General features: G+C 37.3%; 3 non-coding genes across 3 annotated transcripts; all 3 read left to right on the top strand.

Annotated features, from left to right (window-relative positions):
* Trnas-aga (transfer RNA serine (anticodon AGA)) lies at positions 1-82 on the top strand. The gene has a single exon. It is a non-coding gene; the product is annotated as a tRNA-Ser (tRNA).
* Positions 83-1,551: 1,469 nt separating this feature from the next.
* Trnas-aga (transfer RNA serine (anticodon AGA)) lies at positions 1,552-1,633 on the top strand. The gene has a single exon. It is a non-coding gene; the product is annotated as a tRNA-Ser (tRNA).
* Positions 1,634-8,086: 6,453 nt separating this feature from the next.
* On the top strand, positions 8,087-8,168 carry Trnas-aga (transfer RNA serine (anticodon AGA)). Its single transcript has one exon. It is a non-coding gene; the product is annotated as a tRNA-Ser (tRNA).
* Positions 8,169-23,299: the final 15,131 nt, after the last annotated feature.

The following is a 23,299-nucleotide window of genomic DNA, read 5'->3' as shown; positions in this document are numbered from 1 at the left end:
GCAGTCGTGGCCGAGCGGTTAAGGCGTCTGACTAGAAATCAGATTCCCTCTGGGAGCGTAGGTTCGAATCCTACCGACTGCGAAACTTTTTTTAAATTGAGTGTAAAAAGTAAACCGACGTACGTCTCAAAATGAGTTTTTGGCAAAAATTTCATTTTTGATACAAGCTTTTATCGCTGACTGTACTTTTTTCCACTAATACTCATCGAGACAATTCTAAAAACCCCCAAACACAATTAGGTTGCGTTGTTAACAAAGTAAAACAATGCAGATATGGCTAGTGGTCGCTAGGCAGACCATTAAATGCCGGCGTTTCATGATCTGCCTAGGAATATCACAACTTGAAGTTTGCACGATATGGCTAGTGGTCGCTAGGCAGATCATGAAATGCCGGCGTTTCATGATCTGCCTAGGAATATCACCCCTTCACGGCGATTTCGCAATTTGGTTTGCGGCAAAATGGCGGAAAAGCATCAGCTGATCGAGTTAATCGAGTTAACAGAGATCGAGATAACTGTTAGTTTATCTACGGCATCATATGTGATTTAGCTGTTTTTCCATTTTGTTTTGTTGTAAAACCGTTAAATATAGTCGCTTAATACAATATAATTCTAATTTATAATTGATATTTATCTTTCCACTTGAAACCCTTGAAGATTGCACGATATGGCTAGTTGTCACTAGTCAGATCACGAAATGCCGGCGTTTCATGATCTGCCTAGGAATATCACACCCTACTTATTTGATATGCCTAAACGTCGCCGGGCAAATCGTCAAACGTTGAGGTTTGAACGATATGGCCGGTAGTCGCTAGTCAGATCGTGAAATGGCGGCGTTTCATGATATGCCTAGGAATATCTCGATATGCCCGGTTTTACGATCTGCCGCCGACATATATATCATTTTGATGTCTCAATGTAAATTTGATTTGGCCTCTAGAATTGACGAGGGGTACTGCGGTCACCACGCGACTTACAAATTGTTAGCGAAGTTACACACAGCGACACAGTGCAATCAGCGAGCAAATATGCACATATGCGGCCTAGACGAGGAGATCGCTGAACATTTTTACCTGGATCTGTTTTTCGTTCTATAAAATATCAGGGAATATAAATGGTGGTATTAAATGGTTGCCAATTAATAAATTTAAGAAAACCCTACATGAATGGCTGTTAAATTAAATGTTTTATTCACTTTTCGTTCGTGGTCAACGGGTGACTCGGGTGACGGGTGACGGGTCACCCGTTGACCACGAACGCTGTAAAGGGTTCGAAACGTCGGGATGTATTATAAATTCAATATACGCGATATAATCCGTTTTCATAGTTTTATTTCATCTAGTAGGTACTTAATACAGTAATGTTAAATATCTAGTAATTCAATAATGCTAATAACGAATAACAGAAGTTGGCGTTTATGTCAGTGTTGACACTGTCAGTGACTCATGTACGGGTACAGTTGACCCACATGTGTCACGTTCACTCCATCGGACGTCCGATGGTGAAAGTACTTAACTTAAGGTGAGCGTAGATTACGAGTATTTAGCACGCAGCAGTCGTGGCCGAGCGGTTAAGGCGTCTGACTAGAAATCAGATTCCCTCTGGGAGCGTAGGTTCGAATCCTACCGACTGCGAAACTTTTTTTAAAAAGAGTATAAAGAGTAAACTACTAACGTTTGTCTTAAAAAAATTACTAATCTACCTATAACATCTTTTTGCATTTATCTTAAGTATGCAGATTTAATTTTTTTTGAGGCGATTAGGCTTGAATTGTGTATTCTTTAAAAAAAAAATTGGCCTAGCTCTTTAGCGATACGACCGCCTGTTGTCTGCTTCTACTTTTAATCAATTGTTCTTTTCATTTGTATGTTTTTACTGAGGTGTGCCAATAAAGACTATTCTATCTATCTATTTATAATTAAAAAAATTAAAAAATCAAACGAAGGACTACAGCTACAGTTAATATACAAAAAAATGTGTAAAAATATTTACCACATTTGGGCCCGAGCCCGAAAAAATCATCTGAGATAATTCATACTAAATACCTACCTATCTATTTGAAATCCTCGTATTTGCAAGCCTAAAGTACCTCGTAATAGACGGCCCGGTCGTATTAAGGTCATATTAACCTCCACAAGTCATTTAACAGCTTTATCTAATTCAAGTTTGAAACCGAATTCCGACCGGGCTTAGACGTTATTTATGGCGTATGTCTCACGCAACATACTCGGACTCTGTCGAGGATAAAGCGTTGCAAAAGGTCGTAAGTCGTTATAAAATATGGGTAGTTACGCCCTTTTTGCTATTTTTGTAGGGACCTTTTTTAAACGTGTTTGAAATATTTAAATGTTCATTTATTGAAAACGTATTTTAGAGCCGAATGGAGAGCGATGAGATGTAAAATAGTGTTTAAAAAAATTGGTATGAAATGCTGGATTTTGAGCATTTTGTTACAAAAAAATAGTTAATTTTTTTTTATATCTTATCATAAATTTAAAATTTGTAATATACATGATTTTGTGATTATCTGTTTATTACCTAAGATCGGAATTAGAAATATAAACAACTAATATTGATTTGTTTTTACAAATTATAATATGTATCAATGTGAGATGAAATTGATATTAATTATTATTAGATGGACTAGCATTGGCACTTAGCTTAACAAACATTTACCGAATCTCGAAATATTCCCGTAACAGCGCACCAATAGAATTTCGGCAGCCATTTTCGATTCGATTTCATGTCCAAAAAAAAAACATGAAAACGAACCCTAGCTCTGATGCAGCTTGCCCTTGGGGCACAACCAGAATGAGAGACACAGAGAGAAAAATACGTACAGTTCAATTTATTTATTTCCTTTAAGTACAATTTTAATTTACATCATGTTGTTCATAAGAGCAGGAAACGATTCCTCCGTACTAGTAAAAACTGTATGACGGCAGGAAGCACCACCTCTCCCGGATCACATTTAATCTTATCTAGCAGTAGGTATACATGTATTTGCGCAGTACTAGATATATATACATATATATATGTAATATTGTATAGATGACAAGAAAATGAAAAAATAAAACAGGTTGCAACAAGAAAAAAAAACAAAGCAAATAGCATTGGAAATAAGTGTTTGTGTATGTGCGCGCGTGTGAGTGTATGTGTGTGTGTGTATGTGTGTGTGTGTGTGTGTGTGTGTGTGTGTGTGTGCGTGTTGTATGTGTGTGTTTGTGTGTGTAGTTGTCATCACTAGTGAGATTCTAAAGATCATGAGAAGCATAGCATGTATGGAAGCATATATGGATATATGATGGATATGTAATATGTGAGGGAAGCACAACGTATATAGAAAAAAAAAATAGATATCAAGATTATCAAGCATTGCGTGTTCATTTTAAGTGGAGGGTAATTCTTTAAAAGTCCAGGTTTTAGTAAGTTAGGTAACCTTTTTGTATTAATTGTATTTAGTTTAGTTTAGACAGTGATTTTTAGGAGTTTTTCAGTGTCATCGTAGTCGTATAGTTTCAAAAAAGATGTAACGGCCGCTTTACAACGATTCACTGTTAGTTGAGTTAAGTTAACATTTTTCGAGATCTTGTTGTACAGAAATGGGCCAAGGAAAAAGGCAAAGCCATGGGCAAAGCTAGTTCTACTAGGTGGATTGATAAAAATTCGGTTTCTCCTTCTCTCAGAAACTGCTGAAGATGGTGCTTTTTTGTGTTGTTTTAGAATGATGGACTTTATATATAATTGTCTTACCGATAGAACATTAAGTTCTCTATATATAGCGGTCGTTGAGTATCTGAAATTTTTAAATGTAGCTACCTTAATAACTGCTCTTTGAGCTCGTTCTATTGCAATCATGTGAGACTTTTTGGCACCTCCCCAAGCTTCAATGCCGTATGCTATAATGGACTGGCATAGTGCAAAATATACATTTTTGACAACAATAGGATCCCTCAAATGCCTAATGTTTTTAAATATATACATTAGTTTTCTTACTCGAGAACATAGAGTATTAATGTGGTAGTTCCATTTTAGATTTTGATCTATATTTACACCAAGATATTTAACAACATTAGTTCTTTCAAGTGTGTAGCAGTTGCAGGGAGCCGCGTAAGTGTCTGGACAAGTGTGACCTTGAATATAGAAGTTAGATGGTTGCATGGAGTTCTTTATGCTAAACGTAACATATTTTGTTTTGCTTAGATTGAGAGAGAGGGAATTTTGATTGAGCCAATTCATAACGTGATACAGGCCTTTTTCTGCGGTGTACTTAACATCATGCCATGATGGTCCATCAAACATAAGTACAGTATCATCAGCAAAGGTCACAATAGCTGCATTTCTTAGTTTAAGGCGACAGAGGCCATCTATATATATTAGAAATAAAGTAGGGCCAAGAACGCTACCCTGCGGTACTCCGAATTTTACCAGCGTCTCATCACTTTTATGTTCACCTATTTTAACAACTTGAGTTCTATCAGTAAGATAGTCAGTGAAGAGTTGGTGAGGAGTTCCTCTTATGCCTAGGTTCTGTAGTTTATCAAGAAGGATTGGGATAGAGACAGTGTCGAAGGCCTTGGCTAAATCAAGGAATACTCCTATGCATTTGGATTTGGAATCGAGTTTGTTGACAATATGTCCGACAACGTGATTAATTGCATCTGTAGTTGAAATATTATTTCGAAAACCATATTGATTACTAGACAGTAGGTTAAAACTTTGCAGGAAATGTGTGAGACGTTTATTTATAACCTTTTCAAGAACTTTAGATACAACAGGAAGTAGTGAGATCGGTCGATAATTAGTGACACTGTCTTTATCCCCCGCCTTGTAGATAGGAACAACCACAGACTTCTTAAGCGCTTTGGGGAATACACCAGTAGATAAGGCTAAGTTACAAATGTGGGCAATAGGTCTAGCAACTGTGGAAGTCGAAAGCTTAAGAAGTGCAGATGGTATACCATCCCAACCTGTAGAAGAGCTGTTTTTTAGTGACATAATTATATTTAGTACTTCAGTTTCATCAGTAGGCAACAATACTAGCGAATTAACCGGGGTCTCTATACAAGGTTGTTCATCTGGCACATTAGAGGGAGTGTGAATGAGGCGCGTAGTAATACTCGCGGCAAGGTCTTGTCCTATATTGGTAAAATATTCGTTGATAAAGTTGACCGAGTCTTTAGGATCTGATTTAATTTTAATTAGGTTAAACGGTTCACTTTGAGGTTTTTTCATATGACATATCTCTTTTATTATATTCCAAGTCTTTTTCAAGTCATTTTTGTTTTTATTGATCATGTCACGTTCATAACTTCGCTTTAGTTTATTAAGTATCTGATTACAAGTATTTCTATACCTCTTGTATGAGATCTGTAGGATTTGATCTGTAGGATATTTTCGTGATTTTAAATGAAGTCTGTCTCTGTGTTTCATACAGCGAAGTAAGCCAGGTGTTATCCATGGCTTGTGTCTTCTTTTCCTATTTGAAATCCGTGTAATAGTCGTGTTTTTTTCTATAATGCTGGTGACAATTGATAGAAAATTGTATGTAGACATATTAGGATCATTACAATCTAAAATAGGACTCCAGTCAGTAGTTAAGAGATCCTGTGAGGCAGCTTCATAATTAATATGGGATCTCTTACTCTGTGTCGAAGAGAGAGTATTATGTGTTGTTATGGCCGTTATAACACAGAAGTTGAACTTTCCTTTTGCAAAAACCTCATACATAATTATTAAATATGATTTTAAACTTCCAGACATAGTTTCCACAACAACGTACTTATAAAACTAGTCGTTAAAAATACGCAAGAGCCTTGTGGGACCAGCCAGCCTCGCTACAATGTTCAAACTAAAACAATACTAATAAATACAAATAATAAAGGGTGCTATTTAGAATGGGGCCAGTAAACTAGCGGCGGTAACGCAATATATATTTTTATTAAATAATAAGCATTTCAAAAAATAATTATTGGTAAATAATGTCACGCTGTAGATATGTTTTCGTTTTTAACACATTTAGTTTGCGAGTCGATCGTTCGGTTAATGATAATTTGATTAAATTATTTATTTTAAAATTTATGTCAGGCAAAAAGGCCCACATAACAAACACCTTATAGACTAACATACATATACATTTATAAACTTAAAACTAAACACTATTTAGGCGAGCGGCGTGGCTTCATTAGATTGTATGGTCTTGGTATTACTCAATAGCAGAGGCAGCTGATTTTGTCAGTTAACTTTCTGTTAAAGTTCTCAAGGAATAGAGTACACCACATCATATCATTCCTTTATTGTCTCCTGCTGGCCATAGGCCTCTCTTCTAGCATGCCAGGTTCAGGGTCGAATCATGCTATCCCTTTCTAATATATGGCAGTATCCCTTTCGGCTATGTAGGATTGTCAAAATTCAAGTGATTACCTTATTTGTGGTCGTGAACGCCAAGTGACGTCAAGTTGTGCCAACCCTAATAATTGCTCGGAGCAATGTTGAGCCGAACGGAAACGAGTTTGCCCGAAGCGAGAAGTTTCGCACCCCTGTTCTAACTTCGGTTTTGTAAAAAGTTTCCTTTCTGTACGGTAGTACTATTATTTATTGTGACTCCGCGTACTTTATGGCCCGCCCACTCGTACAGTTTGACGCCTAGGCTTACAGCGCCTATTTACTTTATTTACGGCCCCGTTAGGGGGCGCTGCAGAGATTATTACAATTTTAACCTTCGCCTAATGCCCTAACGGCCACTCAAGACAAGCGCCCCTAATGGAAAGTTATTTGCGCAAGTTCACCGAGAAATATGAGAAATGGGGTGTTTAGTGTTTGAAACAATAAATATGTGATATTGTCTTCGGTTACCGCGATAGTTACTCATGAAATAAAACTATGAAAACGGATTATATCGCGTATATTGAATTTATAATACATCCCGACGTTTCGAACTCTTTACAGCGTTCGTGGTCAACGGGTGACTGAGGAAAAATTACAAAATGCAAAAATACCCACATACTAAAATAATGAACAATCATAGACTACAAACTTTAAGGCTGGTTGTACATGCAAAATCGGTTCATAAGGCTAGTTTTACACTATAATTATTTTTCAAGTAAAGATATATATATATACGCGATAAAAAATCGCAAAATCGGTTCATAAGGCTAGTTTTACACTATAATTATTTTTCAAGTAAAGATATATATATATATACGCGATAAAAAATCGCGTATATATATATATCTTTACTTGAAAAATAATTATAGTGTAAAACTAGCCTTATGAACCGATTTTGCATGTACAACCAGCCTTAAAGTTTGTAGTCTATGATTGTTCATTATTTTAGTATGTGGGTATTTTTGCATTTTGTAATTTTTCCTCAGTCACCCGTTGACCACGAACGCTGTAAAGAGTTCGAAACGTCGGGATGTATTATAAATTCAATATACGCGATATAATCCGTTTTCATAGTTTTATTTCATGAATAAATATGTGTACAATTTTGTATTGAAAGGGGTACTTTAACAAAAATTACATATTATGCTACTTGAAATGCGATAAATCAACAGACCTAGAGGGCGATGAATCTTTATGAAACGGTTAAAGGGCCCACTGACTATCAGTCCGCCGGAAAATATCGGCCAGTTGTTCGGAACTGTAAAATTTTTGTTCTAACTGACAGGCAGATATCATCCGACGGACTGATAGTCAGTAGGCCCCTTTAGTGATATGATATGTCAGTGACATTTTCGGTTGAAGATATAAGTACGTTGAATTACTTGCAATAAATGCTTGCACACTCACAGGCCAATTGGAATGTGAACTGACATCAAACCGATATTAGAATGATATTGGAATCATATCAGCTAGCTGCCAATCGCGCGGGCGTCTCGCCCGCCTTAATTTGAGCGGACAAAAGTATTTTAAGCTAAATGAACGCACGGATGAAATAAGCCCACTGCCACAGAATATAAATACCTAATCATCATCATATACTTAAGAGTAACATGTGTCAAGTTCACGTTTCGGCTCCATCGGACGTCCGATGGTGAAAGTACTTAACTTAGTGAGCGCAGATTACGAGCATTTAGCACGCAGCAGTCGTGGCCGAGCGGTTAAGGCGTCTGACTAGAAATCAGATTCCCTCTGGGAGCGTAGGTTCGAATCCTACCGACTGCGAAACTTTTTTTAAAAAGAGTATAAAGAGTAAACTACTAACGTTTGTCTCAAAAAAATTACTAATCTACCTATAACATCTTTTTGCATTTATCTTAAGTATGCAGTTTTTTTTTTTTGAGGCGATTAGGCTTGAATTGTGTATTCTTAAAAAAAAAAATGGCCTAGCTCTTTAGCGATAAGACCGACTGTTGTCTGCCTCTACATTTAAGCAATTGTTCTTTTCATTTGTATGTTTTTACTGAGGTGTGCCAATAAAGACTATTCTATCTATCTATCTATAATTAAAAAAAAACGAAAAAAATCAAACGAAGGAGCTACAGTGACAATAAATTGTGTAAAAATATTTTGTACATCAGGGCCCGAGCCCGAAAAAATCATCTGAGATAATTCATACTAAATACCTACCTATCTATTTGAAAACCTCGTATTTGCAAGCCTAAAGTACCTCGTAATAGACGGCCCGGTCGTATTAAGGTCATATTAACCTCCACAAGTCATTTAACAGCTTTATCTAATTCAAGTTTGAAACCGAATTCCGACCGGGCTTAGACGTTATTTATGGCGTATGTCTCACGCAACATACTCGGACTCTGTCGAGGATAAAGCGTTGCAAAAGGTCGTAAGTCGTTATTAAATATGGGTAGTTACGCCCTTTTTGCTATTTTTGTAGGGACCTTTTTTAAACGTGAGTTTGAAATATTTAAATGTTCATTTATTGAAAACGTATTTTAGAGCCGAATGGAGAGCAATGAGATGTGAAATAGTGTTTAAAAAAAATGGTATGAAATGCTGGATTTTGAGCATTTTGTTAGGAAAAAATTGTTGAGGCATTATTTTATTTCTTATCATAAATTTAAAATTTGTAATATACATGATTTTGTGATTATCTGTTTATTACCTAAGAACGGAATTTGAAATATAAACAACTAATATTGATTTGTTTTTACAAATTATAATATGTATCAATGTGAGATGAAATTGATATTAATTATTATTAGATGGACTAGCATTGGCACTTAGCTTAACAAACATTTACCGAATCTCGAAATATTCCCGTAACAGCGCACCAATAGAATTTCGGCAGCCATTTTCGATTCGATTTCATGTCCAAATAAAAACATGAAAACGAACCCTAAGCTCTGATGCAGCTTGCCCTTGGGGCACAACCAGAATGAGAGACACAGAGAGAAAAATACGTACAGTTGAACTTTCCTTTTGCAAAAACCTCATACATAATTATTAAATATGATTTTAAACTTCCAGACATAGTTTCCACAACAACGTACTTATAAAACTAGTCGTTAAAAATACGCAAGAGCCTTGTGGGACCAGCCAGCCTCGCTACAATGTTCAAACTAAAACAATACTAATAAATACAAATAATAAAGGGTGCTATTTAGAATGGGGCCAGTAAACTAGCGGCGGTAACGCAATATATATTTTTATTAAATAATAAGCATTTCAAAAAATAATTATTGGTAAATAATGTCACGCTGTAGATATGTTTTCGTTTTTAACACATTTAGTTTGCGAGTCGATCGTTCGGTTAATGATAATTTGATTAAATTATTTATTTTAAAATTTATGTCAGGCAAAAAGGCCCACATAACAAACACCTTATAGACTAACATACATATACATTTATAAACTTAAAACTAAACACTATTTAGGCGAGCGGCGTGGCTTCATTAGATTGTATGGTCTTGGTATTACTCAATAGCAGAGGCAGCTGATTTTGTCAGTTAACTTTCTGTTAAAGTTCTCAAGGAATAGAGTACACCACATCATATCATTCCTTTATTGTCTCCTGCTGGCCATAGGCCTCTCTTCTAGCATGCCAGGTTCAGGGTCGAATCATGCTATCCCTTTCTAATATATGGCAGTATCCCTTTCGGCTATGTAGGATTGTCAAAATTCAAGTGATTACCTTATTTGTGGTCGTGAACGCCAAGTGACGTCAAGTTGTGCCAACCCTAATAATTGCTCGGAGCAATGTTGAGCCGAACGGAAACGAGTTTGCCCGAAGCGAGAAGTTTCGCACCCCTGTTCTAACTTCGGTTTTGTAAAAAGTTTCCTTTCTGTACGGTAGTACTATTATTTATTGTGACTCCGCGTACTTTATGGCCCGCCCACTCGTACAGTTTGACGCCTAGGCTTACAGCGCCTATTTACTTTATTTACGGCCCCGTTAGGGGGCGCTGCAGAGATTATTACAATTTTAACCTTCGCCTAATGCCCTAACGGCCACTCAAGACAAGCGCCCCTAATGGAAAGTTATTTGCGCAAGTTCACCGAGAAATATGAGAAATGGGGTGTTTAGTGTTTGAAACAATAAATATGTGTACAATTTTGTATTGAAAGGGGTACTTTAACAAAAATTACATATTATGCTACTTGAAATGCGATAAATCAACAGACCTAGAGGGCGATGAATCTTTATGAAACGGTTAAAGGGCCCACTGACTATCAGTCCGCCGGAAAATATCGGCCAGTTGTTCGGAACTGTAAAATTTTTGTTCTAACTGACAGGCAGATATCATCCGACGGACTGATAGTCAGTAGGCCCCTTTAGTGATATGATATGTCAGTGACATTTTCGGTTGAAGATATAAGTACGTTGAATTACTTGCAATAAATGCTTGCACACTCACAGGCCAATTGGAATGTGAACTGACATCAAACCGATATTAGAATGATATTGGAATCATATCAGCTAGCTGCCAATCGCGCGGGCGTCTCGCCCGCCTTAATTTGAGCGGACAAAAGTATTTTAAGCTAAATGAACGCACGGATGAAATAAGCCCACTGCCACAGAATATAAATACCTAATCATCATCATATACTTAAGAGTAAGTCTCTTGTCGGTGGAACAATTTTCATGTTTCGCGGTCCTCTGCCTTCTCTTTGACAGCCTGATACGACACGACGTTGAGTTTTTCCTTTATTTGATGCATGTACGCTCTCCTTGGTCTTCCCTCCTTCCTCTTTGCTTCAACTTTCCCTTCTATCATGTTTTTGATAAATTCGTCGTGTCGTATCAGGTGCCCAAGCATCTTTCCTCTTCTATTATCTATAGTTCTTAACAAAGTCCTCTTTTCTCCTACTATACGTAAAACCTCTTCGTTGGTTTTTTTCAGTCCAACTGATCTTAGCCATTCGACGCCAGCACCACATCTCAAAAGCCTCCAGCCTCTTCCTATCACGTTGCCTCATTGTCCACGTTTCGCTTCCGTACAGTGCAATGCTCCAGATGTACACTTTTATGAGCCTTTTGCGTATAAATACCTAATAGTACTACCGTACAGAAAGGACACTTCCTGCCATAGACATAGTATGTACAAGTAGTTATAGACATGAAACCGAGCGACCAGGGGTAAGAGAAAGACATACCTATTCATGTATTGTCAGTTTCATGTATGGCAGCATAATCCTTTTTTTCTTTCACTCTTATAAATTTCGGTATTTCGCCATCTTCTTTTCTTGATGGACTTGAGGGCGGTGTTGCCCGTAGCCAATGTCACGTAAAAGGGTAGGAACAAAATAAATGCTCTTAGAGCACGACGCTGTTCGGTGGTTGTTGTAGTTGTCTCGTAAAACCGATAGCTGGATTTTACGAGAAGCACGTGGACCGTTGACTCCAAAATGGTGGTTAAACACGCTTTGAGATTAATTCTCCATTCACTGCACACTACCACATTAGATTATTGTATAATAAAGCTATCGATATTATTTTTTAAACAATATTAATGAGCAAAAAACAAAGGAATTAATCACGAGGCTACTATCAAGATGGCGTTCGAACCGGAAGTCTATTTCGCCATCGTCTCCTTGCTATGATGTCATAACCCGACCATGAAAAAATGCCCGGTCGGTGATAAAGACAAAGCATGGCACTATTTTCTCTTTCCTCTTATAGGAATCGCAATAAGACTATCTTTCTCTATCAAAGAATGTCAGGCCCTTGCTTCCTACAAAACCGAAGTCTGACAGCGATTCAGGGACGAATCATGCTGTCCCTTTCTAATGTATGGCACTACCCCTTTCGGCTATTTAAGGTTGACAAAATTCAATCTTATCTGTGGTCGTGCATGCAAAGGGACGTCAAGTTGTGTCAACCCTAATAATTGCTCGGAGTAATGCTGAGCCGAACGGAGCCGACAATGCCCGAGAGGAGGAGTGTCACCTCACTGCCACTGTGTAATGTAAATACCTCATCTGTGACATAATTACCTTTAATTCCATATCTAAGTAGATAATAAAAAATTCGGATTCTCGCTTATCTATAATTATTATTGATTATATACTGCTTTTGCCCGCGACTTCGTCTGCGTGGACTTAGTAACAGCATCTAAAGTATAGCGCCTGGATAAAATCTCATGGCAATCATTTAATTTGAGCACACAAATTATCAGGCAGTTCATTAATTATCTCAATTCCACCCCGCTTTTCACCCTCTCAAGGGATGATTTTCAGGATAAAAACTTCCTATGTCCTTTTCCGGGACTCAAACTATCTATGACAAATTTCAACTAAATCGGTTCTGCGGTTTAAGGGAAGAGGTAACATACAGACTGACAGACAGACTTTCGCATTTATAATATTAAGTATGGATCGCAGTATTACGTCTCCGGTATTAAATAAATAAATAAATAAAAATAAAAATGTTATTTATTTAGGTATCAACCCATTACATTAAGAATAATTATTATTATTAATCTAATTTATATATTCTAATCTATATTAAATTTATTTATTTATATTTATTTATTACTGTTGACCTAATAAAGATAGCTAGTCACTTCGCAATGAATGAATATATTAAAGATTGAGTAAATTGAGTAACGCCAGGTCAAACTTTATCAACCACACCCACAAACCGAAAGATAGTACATTAACTAAGTAGTTAATGTAGTAATAGTAACCATTATCTCGTTACATTACGTCAGGGAAGATAAAAGGCAGGTCAAAGGCTAATTGTTTCTTTTGATTCCCAGAAATACTACGAGATAACCGAGTCAAACTACGAGTAGGTCATATTTCCTGCTCAGTCAAGAACAGCGCAAAACCGGGTATAATTATTAAATTTTTAATGTCGTGATAAGTAATCAGATAACGAATAAATTAAAATGAAAGTAATTCCTTCAATATATCTTTGTCTCCTGACCAACATTTGTACATAATTATATATTTGTATATTATTTTCTGCCTAAATGTTTAAATAAATAGATAAAGGAATAAATGCGCCAATTTTTTATTTGTTACCGAATTTATTTTTCAATTTATAAGCTCAATATGACTGTATGTCCTAAAACATCATCCCCTGTGTTACGAAAACATGTAGTAAGACAGGGGAAGATATCTTGGGACAAATTGGGTTTTCGTATGGTCAGGAATTCAAAAAGAAGTAAAAATGGGATTAAATTTATTTGACTGCGCGAATGAACGGTCCAATTCGAACAACGCTTATAAGATGTCACAGCTATACGATACCAAATACATTTCTTCAACCAAAACGTCACTTTGACACTGACAGATCGGTATCGTATCGCTGTGACTTCTTATAAGAATTGTTCCCAATTGGGCCGGAAGTCGTAGGCGGAGGCTAGTATACCTACCTAAGTACTCAATAACTCATAATATATACATGTTATTACGAAGCGAACTGCTAACATTTTAATATATATTTACATAATAGCACATATGTTATCACATGTAAAGAATACGACTGTAAAAAGAAGTTAAATAAGACCAGAATAAATTAATGATTATTTTCTTTATAGCTACATTAGGTACTTATTTTATATTAGTTGTCGATTTCTTTTCGTTATGTTTGGATAACATTAGGTTGGTTTGAAGAGATCTTCAGATAATTTTAAAACTAACACGGGGCTTAATCGGATACAAAGTTACGTTTATTTATGGCCTGACGTTTCGAACGTGACGTTACGTTCGTGGTCACAGGCAGACTGGCGAGACATCTTCTCTAAGCTCTTCTGATTCTGGGCGGAATAAATAGGAACTAAATCTTTATGTATCCCAGTAACAATGTAATGTAATGTTCCGTCGAGTTACGGAATTCAAATACCATACGTTTTCGTAACTCAGAGAAAGATTTTTGGAACGTTATGGTAAAATTGCGCTTATATTGTACAGAATAATGTTTTTTATCTATCCACCGAAGTTGTATCGAAATCTGTCGAAAATAAATCGATATTAGATAAAAACTTAATACCTAATGCCTTGCTTGGCCTTAATCACTATGTATTATTTAACACTGATGTATTTTTAACCTTATTTCTGTTCAATACTTTTCTACTTTGTTACCAATAAATCAAACAATACTTTGTTGAAGCTGGAAATCAAAAGGTCGTAGTGCTGATGTGATTCTATTGTTATTTGACTTTCTATTTACAAAGCACGGCAATTAGCATGGCTGGATGATGACAGTTACTGTGCTATTGTTTAGTTTCCTTTAACTTGGGGGCGAATAGGGTAGCGCTCGATATTATAGCAAATATAGTGATAATAGTATTGTCTTCGGTTACCGCGATAGTTACTTATGAAATAAAACTATGAAAACGGATTATGTCGCGTTTATTGAATTTATAAACATCCTGACGTTTCGAACCCTTTGCGGCCGGCGTAGTTTTTATCGCGTATATATATATCTTTACTTGAAAATAGTTGTATTGTATAACAAGCCTTATGAACCGATTTTGCATGTACAAAGTTTATAGTCTATGATGGTTCATTATTTTTAGTATGTGGGTATTTTTGCACTTTGTAGTTTTTCCTCAGTCACCCGTTGACCACGAACGCTGTAAAGGGTTCGAAACATCGGGATGTATTACAAATTCAATATACGCGATATAATCCGTTTTCATAGTTTTATTTCATAGTAATAATAGTTTATTATAGAAGCGTTTCGCGAGTTCAAAACTTCAAACCCCGGCTCGTACCAATTAGTTTTTCGGAACTTATGTACGAAATATCATTTGATATTTACCAGTCGCTTTTTCGGTGAAGGAACACATCGTGGGGAAACTGGACTAAACCCAATAAGGCCTAGTTTACCCTCTGGGTCAGATGGCAGTCGCTTTCGTAAAAACTGGTGCCTACGCCAATTGGGATAAGTTGCCAAGCGGACCCCAGGCTCCCATGAGAAGAAGATGGTTGTGTATGATGAACGTGGATGTTTTCAAAACGCGAGAGTTAAAAGTGTTTTAATATCGAGTAGTTTCTAATAGCCCCCCTCTAATTGAGTTAGAGGGTAAACAATATCAACAATACTATAGCCAGCGGACTTTATGCCTGTAATTAAGCCTCCAAGCGATTTGTTTGTCTTTTCTCTAATTACTCTTACAGTTAAGGTTAATTACTTTTCAGGTAACATTACTTACTGTGGAAATATTTTGAATTTAATTCTACGTATTCACGTTTGCTCAGCGTGCGTGGGTGAATAAAGGTGGGTGTCTGAGGGGACTGAAATTTTCGTCTCACTTGGCATAATATTATTTTATTTTTAAATATTATTATAAATGTATTTAATACACGAATGAGATGGCAATATGAGTTATGACAATGAATAGGAGTGAGACGCTGTGATCCGACCTTAACCTCTTAAACGCTTGCTTCTCATCGTGCACCGCCTCCTCTGCCACCGCTACTGCTACGATAATTTTTTAATACCACACCGGTGGCAAACAAGCCTACGGCCCGCTTGATGGTAAGCAGTCACCGTAGCCTATGGACGCCTGAGAGATATATTACATGCGCGTTGCCAAACCTTTAAAAACCTGCCCGCGCAGCATGGTTTCCCCTATCACTAAGTCCGTCACTTTCGCACTCACATACTTGTTAGAACGTGACAGGCATGGTGATAAGCGTACCGTGCTACGACTCCTGTACACCTTTTTGAAGAACCCCATGTAGCTCCTCGGGAAAACCTCGGCAGGGAGCTCATTCCACAGCCGAAGCGTCCGCGAGAGATCCTCTTGAACCGCACTGTACGCGACCATTCAGGTTCTAGGGTGTGAGGATGGACACCCTGCCGACGGCGAGCGGTGCGGTGATAGAAAGCAGCCGTTGGCATCATGTTAAACAATTCTTCAGCTCATTTTACAAGCGATAGAACAATAGACAAATTAGACTAAAAAGGGGCCCACTGACTACCAGTCCGCCGGACGATATCGGCCTGTAAGTTGTTCGGAACTGTCAAACTTTTGTTCTAAATGACAGGCCGATATCGTCCGGCGGACTGATAGTCAGTGGGCCCCTTAACTGACAGGCCGATATCGTCCGGCGCACTGATAGTCAGTGGGCCCCTTAACTGACAGGCCGATATCGTCCGGCGCACTGATAGTCAGTGGGCCCCTTAACTGACAGGCCGATATCGTCCGGCGCACTGATAGTCAGTGGGCCCCTTAACTGACAGGCCGATATCGTCCGGCGCACTGATAGTCAGTGGGCCCCTTAACTGACAGGCCGATATCGTCCGGCGGACTGATAGTCAGTGGGCCCCTTAACTGACAGGCCGATATCGTCCGGCGCACTGATAGTCAGTGGGCCCCTTCAAATACTACGTATTTCATCAATCAATAATTACCTATTAGGAAAATAATTCCATATTTGCTTAATAGTTTGACCGAAGCCATAAGATGTGAAAATAAGAAGTCTAAAATTAAATCTATGTTAAAAATACACTACCTCAATATTTTGTAGTAATTGCACTACTATAAAATTAAGTTAAGTACATATGTAACTAGAGACTGATGACCCCACAGTCAAACTCATTATTGAGTTTTGCGGGGCTATGTTTATTGTAGGAATACTCTGTATTTTATTAAATAAATAAATAATAATAAATAAATAATAATACGACGAACCGACGACCGGAAGACGAACTGCCGGTAGGCCTCCAACGAGGTGGATGCGAGCGGCACAGGATCGGTCGGAGTGGCGAGCCTTGGGGGAGGCCTATGTCCAGCAGTGGACGTCTATCGGCTGACATGATGATGATGATGATGATGAAATAATAATAATTGTACATCGATGACACACAGAGCACAATTCGCCAACTTGATACTTGATAGAGTTAAACCAAGAAAAGACTGCAGATTTTGACAGCTCACGCAGTGTAGGTGTAATTTTAAACCAAACTTCTATGAAATTATGACGTATAAATAACACTGGCACTGCGTGCGCTGTCAAAATATCTGCGGACTTTTCTTGGTCTAACTAGTTTAACTGCGTTTTCTTTTATTAATGTTGATGCTTAATATTTCTGCTTAAAAAAATAACTAGTAACATAGAAATGTTTTAAAATAATAATCATGTTTACAAAAATCGATTGTTGTGACAAGTTAACTGGTTTTAAGCGTTTTTGAATGATTCACGGTTAGTTTCACTAGACTTATATTGACCGGAATAAAGACCGTGATTACCTTTTGTATTGTTTATGAGCTCCCGATAGTTCGACGCAGTTACATGTATGCATCTTGTTCACAGGCGACTGAAGATAGCGGGTGGGTGCTCATAAACAATACAAAAGGTAATCACGGTCTATATCCCAATCAAAATAAGTCTAGTTAACTGGTTTTGCCACTATGTTTCGCCTTTTAGACCATTTTATTTCTACAGTTTATTCTACAACCATACTGAAAAGCGATCCGAATAAGGCCTGCGGTTTACATAGATATGTTCCTTTCTAATTTCATTTTAATCGTAAGTAAACTTACAAGTTTACAAAGGGTCATCGATTGACTTCGAGTTAGAAATAATTCATAATTCATTTATTGCATTTATAATCATGTGTTTACAGAAGGTCTTACAAAGAGCATTTTACAGCTAAAGTGTTCACATGAACCCTGTTAGGGTATATAGCAATGTACTTATTAACTAAAACTTAATACTAAATACTAAAGCAATAATATTTCAACATTTATTTTTATATATATTGCATGCAACATGACACGTCAAAAATACATATTTTTCATTTTAACTAGATTAGGAACCATTTAACGTCGACAATAAAATGATTAAATTTATATTTAATAATAGAATTTCATTTTTTATATTTTACATAATTGCTTAAAATCTAAATTGATTCAATGTACAAGAAAATATGATTTACATTTTATTAACATTTACATATATATAGGTATATATTTTAATTCGATAAGGTTGTATCATTAAAAAATTCATCAGTAGAGTAATAGCACCTTTTAATTAGCAGATCTTTAAGTTTTCGTTTGAACAATTCATCTTTGGTTTCGTTTTTTATATATAACAAAAAGCAGTTATTCCGTGTAACTAAAGGGAAATTTGTTCTTTTCAAATATGCATGCAATATACAGTGCATGTACACCTGTATAGGTAGAATCTTGATGAAACAAATTTAAAATATATTTTAAACTGTGTGTGTGTGGGTATGTACCCACCTACTTATGTAACCCAATATTCATATGCAAATAAATCATTGATTAATTAATTCATGATTTGAAGCATCTTTATCTGTATAATACTTACCGGTTTTTTACCCAAGACAAAACGGAAAGGGTTAAATGTAGTGTGTGAGATTTTGTTTGCGTACGGAAAAATGTTCTCCAAAGGGGTTTGAACAGTTTTGCACTTTGATGCAAGTGTCATTCAATACAACAGCTATTTATGCAACAAGTGCGGAAAGTGTATGATCTCATCTCATCTTTACGCACGTGCATCATACAATGTTTTACTATGCATTGTGCGAGTAAATAAAAAACATATCATGGCAAATAAGTTTAATTATTAAAAAATTGAAAACAAAAAGCATTAGTGCGGAAAAATGCTCTTTTCCGAACTAGTGCGAGAAAGTAGCACCATAATGTACTGTAAAAAAAAATTGAAAACAAAAAGCACTAGTGCGGAAAAGTAGTACTTTCCGCATGATATGGTTCCGTAGAAAACGCACTTTTCAAGCACATGCATTGTAAATGTTCCTTCGGTTAAAGCTCATTTTTGAATGTAGGGGTAGGTTACACAGTAAAAGACATGTCTCTTCGATGCAGGTGTAATTGCAACTGAACTAGTGATCTACTACGGCTACATATATATGTATAGATACGTTTAACATACCGGCCGCCAAAACTAACAGTTTTCAATAAAATTAAACAATTCAAACAGAGGGCATGCACTGTCGTTTACAAAAAAGATGAAAATTGTATGATACGTACAATATTTATAACACTTTAGTAAAAATTATTCACTTCAGTACATGCAAAATCGTTTCACTCACTTCACCATATACCTACTTCACTGTACTTGATTTGGCATAGTATAACTACTCATTTAATGTCTTAGGAAGTAATATTAATTTTGATAAAGGTCTTTTAAGCTCGTGGTCTCCCTTGCACTGTACAGTTACCACTCTCACCAGGTTATCTGCTCCAGGATGAAGATACTTGACCCTCCCTAGTAACCATTTAGTAGGTGGCGTAATTTCATCCTTTATGATTACTAAATCTCCAATGCAGGGTGCTGGTACGGCAACTTGCCACTTATATCTTTGTTGCAATGTGTTAAGGTAATCGTTTTGCCATTGGCGCCAAAAGTTCTGTGTCATCTTCTGTACTAACTGCCATCTGGTAAGTATATTTACTTTTTTGTGCTCGTAATTTAAGTCAGGAACACTGACCAAGGGCTCACCCACTAAGAAATGTCCAGGCGTTAGTGGGACTCCTGTGGTACTGTCTATTTCACAAAGAGGACGACTATTTAGACAGGCCTCGACCTGGGTCAACAGAGTCGCTAATTCTTCATAAGTCAGTTTAGTATCCTTATTTACTCTGGCTAAATGTCGTTTGGCAGACTGAACTCCCGCTTCCCACAGGCCTCCGTATGAAGGCATTCTTGGGGGGATGAAGTGCCACGTTGTTCCTTCAGTAGCCATCAGTTCGGCCACTTCGCTGGCTAAATTGTTTTTCCCAGGTTCAAACATGCCTTTCAACTCTTTGGCAGAACCTATAAAATTGGTACCATTGTCGCTCCAAATATCTTTACAATGGCCTCTGCGCGCAACAAATCTTCTGAAAGCAGCTATGAAAGCTTGTGAAGTCAGATCTGATACAGCCTCAAGATGGATAGCTTTCGTAGCCATGCATACGAACAAACAGATGTATCCCTTAGTCGCATGATGTCCTCGGCCTTTAGAGGTTCTCATTAAAATAGGTCCAGCATAGTCAACGCCACTATTTAAAAAGGGTCGATTTTGGTTAACTCTGACTGTTGGCAGCTGGCCCATGAACTGATTCTTGACTTTAGCTTTGTCTATGACACATGTCTTGCAATTGTAAATGCATTTTCGGATGGATGACTTTAAGCCGATAACCCAATATTTGGTTTTCACGTAAGTCATCATTAACTGATTCCAACCATGAAGTGTTCTAGTGTGGGCCTCATTAACAATTAACTTTGTAATATGTTGGTTGCGTGGAATAATAATTGGATGCTTTGTCTCTTCAGACAATGAGGCATTTTGAAGACGTCCTCCCACTCTTAACAAACCTTTCTCGTCTAAGAATGGTGCAAGTGTGATTAGGGTACTTCTTTTCTTAACTCTTCCATCTCTTTTCAAATCGTCTATATCTTTTCCATATACTAAATTTTGATAGAACCTTATACATTCTTCTTCCACTTTTTCCATTTCTTTAACTGTTAAATGTTTACTCTCTTCTAGTTCTCCTTTTCTTTCAGGTAACAATGTTAACATTCTTCTGCAATAAGCTAGCACTCTCTTCATTCGTGACATTATCGAAAATCTCTCCCATATAGGCCTTTCATCTACAAGTACATGACATGTAGTTTTTGATTCTAATTCTGTTTGTGCACTTTCTGTTTTTTCATATTCTACTTGGTCTCTCTTAAGCCATTCTGGCCCACTCCACCACAGATCTTGTGTAGCTAATTCTGGCGCTTTGACTCCTCTTGTCGCGATGTCCGCTGGATTGTCAGCAGATTGCACATGTCTCCAACGATCATTATCTATCAATCGTGTAATATCTGCTGTCCTATTCGCTACAAACGTTTTCCAGCGACTAGGTTGAGATTGCAGCCAAGCCAGTACGACCATTGAGTCCGTCCAAACAAATATTTTATTTTTAGGAATTTCCAGAAGTTCCGCGACATCACTGATCAATTCTGCTAATAAGGCTGCAGCACAAAGCTCTAATTTTGGAATAGAAAGTTGTTTCAGAGGTGCGACTTTAGTCCTTGATGCGATCATAGAGACGTATACTACTTCACGTCTAACAACCTTCAGGTACGTCACGGCTGCATAAGCTTGAGTGGATGCATCTGAAAATCCGTGCAGCTCAACGTGATCATCTTCTCGTGTCATGTTTAACCAACGCTGAACCTTGATGTCTTTTAAATTTATCAGTTCTTCCCTATAGCGAATCCACTCGTCTGTCAAGTCCGATGGTAATTCATCATCCCAACCCAGATGACTCAACCATAACTTCTGAATTAAAACTTTAGCAGTTATTATTACAGGTGCTAGCCACCCAAAGGGGTCGAACAGGCGAGCAACATCAGAAAGTATAAACCTCTTAGTTATAGGGCTTCTCATCTCGGGTAAGTTTACTGTAATTTCAAACATATCGTCTTGTCTATTCCAGGTCAAACCAAGAATCTTTATTATTTTGTCCATTTTGATTTCTAGTGTGTCTCTTATACTATTGTCTTCTTTCAAATATTCTAAAACTTCATCTGAATTGCTAGACCATTTTTGCATTTGAAATCCTCCTCTTCTCAATATTTCTTTAATTTCTTGGCACGTTTTCTTCGTTTCTTCTATGTTTTCATTTCCTACCATTAGATCATCCATGTAAAACGACTTCTTTATTACTGGTGCAGTTTCAGGAAATTCGTGAGCTTCATCCTCGGCCAATTGGTTTAATGTACGGACTGCTAAGAATGGCGCTGCAGCGGTCCCAAAAGTCACAGTTGTTAACTCATAGCTCTCGAACTCATCTTCTGGTCTATCTCGCCAGACAATACGTTGCAGATTTATGTGTTCTTTTGTCATATTTATCATCCTATACATTTTCACGATATCTCCTACGACGCAAATCTTGTGTTTTCGCCAAGTTACTACTAGGCTCCGAAGATCGGGTTGTAAGACCGGTCCTACCATCATTGTGTCATTGAGAGAGTGACCGTGTGAGCCCTTAGCAGAAGCATCGTAGACTATGCGCACTTTACTAGTGTCTTTGTCCTCTCGAATTACAGCAAAGTGAGCAAGATACAGTGCATTGTCATCGTTTTGTTTTTCTGATCTTCGCAAGTGTCCCATGTCCTTGTACTCATTTATAACTTTTGTGTATTCCTTCTTTAACTTAACGTCTTTTCCAAATTTCCTTTCCAGGCTCTTAAATCGATTGATAGCCTGTTGTTTCGTATCACCACATAGATCAACTGTTTCTTTAACGTTTTGTTTCAATGGTAAGTGTACCGCATATCTTCCGCTTTCATCTCTATTAGTTGTCTTTTTGTATATCTCTTCGCATTGTTCTTCTTCTTTTGTCAATATTTTCTTTTTTTTGTACACATCAGTTTCTATCTCCCAGAACCTTCGTAGTAAATCGTTGTCTTCAGCCACCATTCTGGTTATGTGTAATGTTGTAACGTTGTGTTGGTCGCTCTGCGCTTCTATTTGTTTTCGACCCGTTAGTATCCACCCTAAAGTAGTTTTTTGAGCGACTATCCCATCATTCATTTTCACTAAACCTTCTTGAATAATTTGACAGTAGATTTCTGCGCCGAGCAACATATCCACCTTGCTGGGTGTGTCATAGGTAGGATCAGCCAATTTCAAAGTTTCAATGGCTTGTGGATCTATTAAAACATGCTTCGAGGGCAAATATGTGGATACCGACTTTAAAACGTAAGCTGAAACTAGAACAGCCTTCTTGTTTTCATATCTTGAATTAATTGTAATGTCGACCATGTGCTTGACATTTATTTGTGTACTTTCTTCAAGTCCAGAAACTACTCCCTTGATGTTAGTTCTTGACAAACCCAGTAATTGTACTACTCGTTCTGATACAAATGAAGCTTCTGAGCACGGGTCGATTAGAACTCGAAGTATGTGTGTA

Source organism: Cydia strobilella, chromosome 4 (assembly GCF_947568885.1).
Source record: "Cydia strobilella chromosome 4, ilCydStro3.1, whole genome shotgun sequence".
Lineage (NCBI taxonomy): Eukaryota > Metazoa > Arthropoda > Insecta > Lepidoptera > Tortricidae > Cydia > Cydia strobilella.
This window is presented reverse-complemented; position numbering and strand designations above follow the sequence as displayed.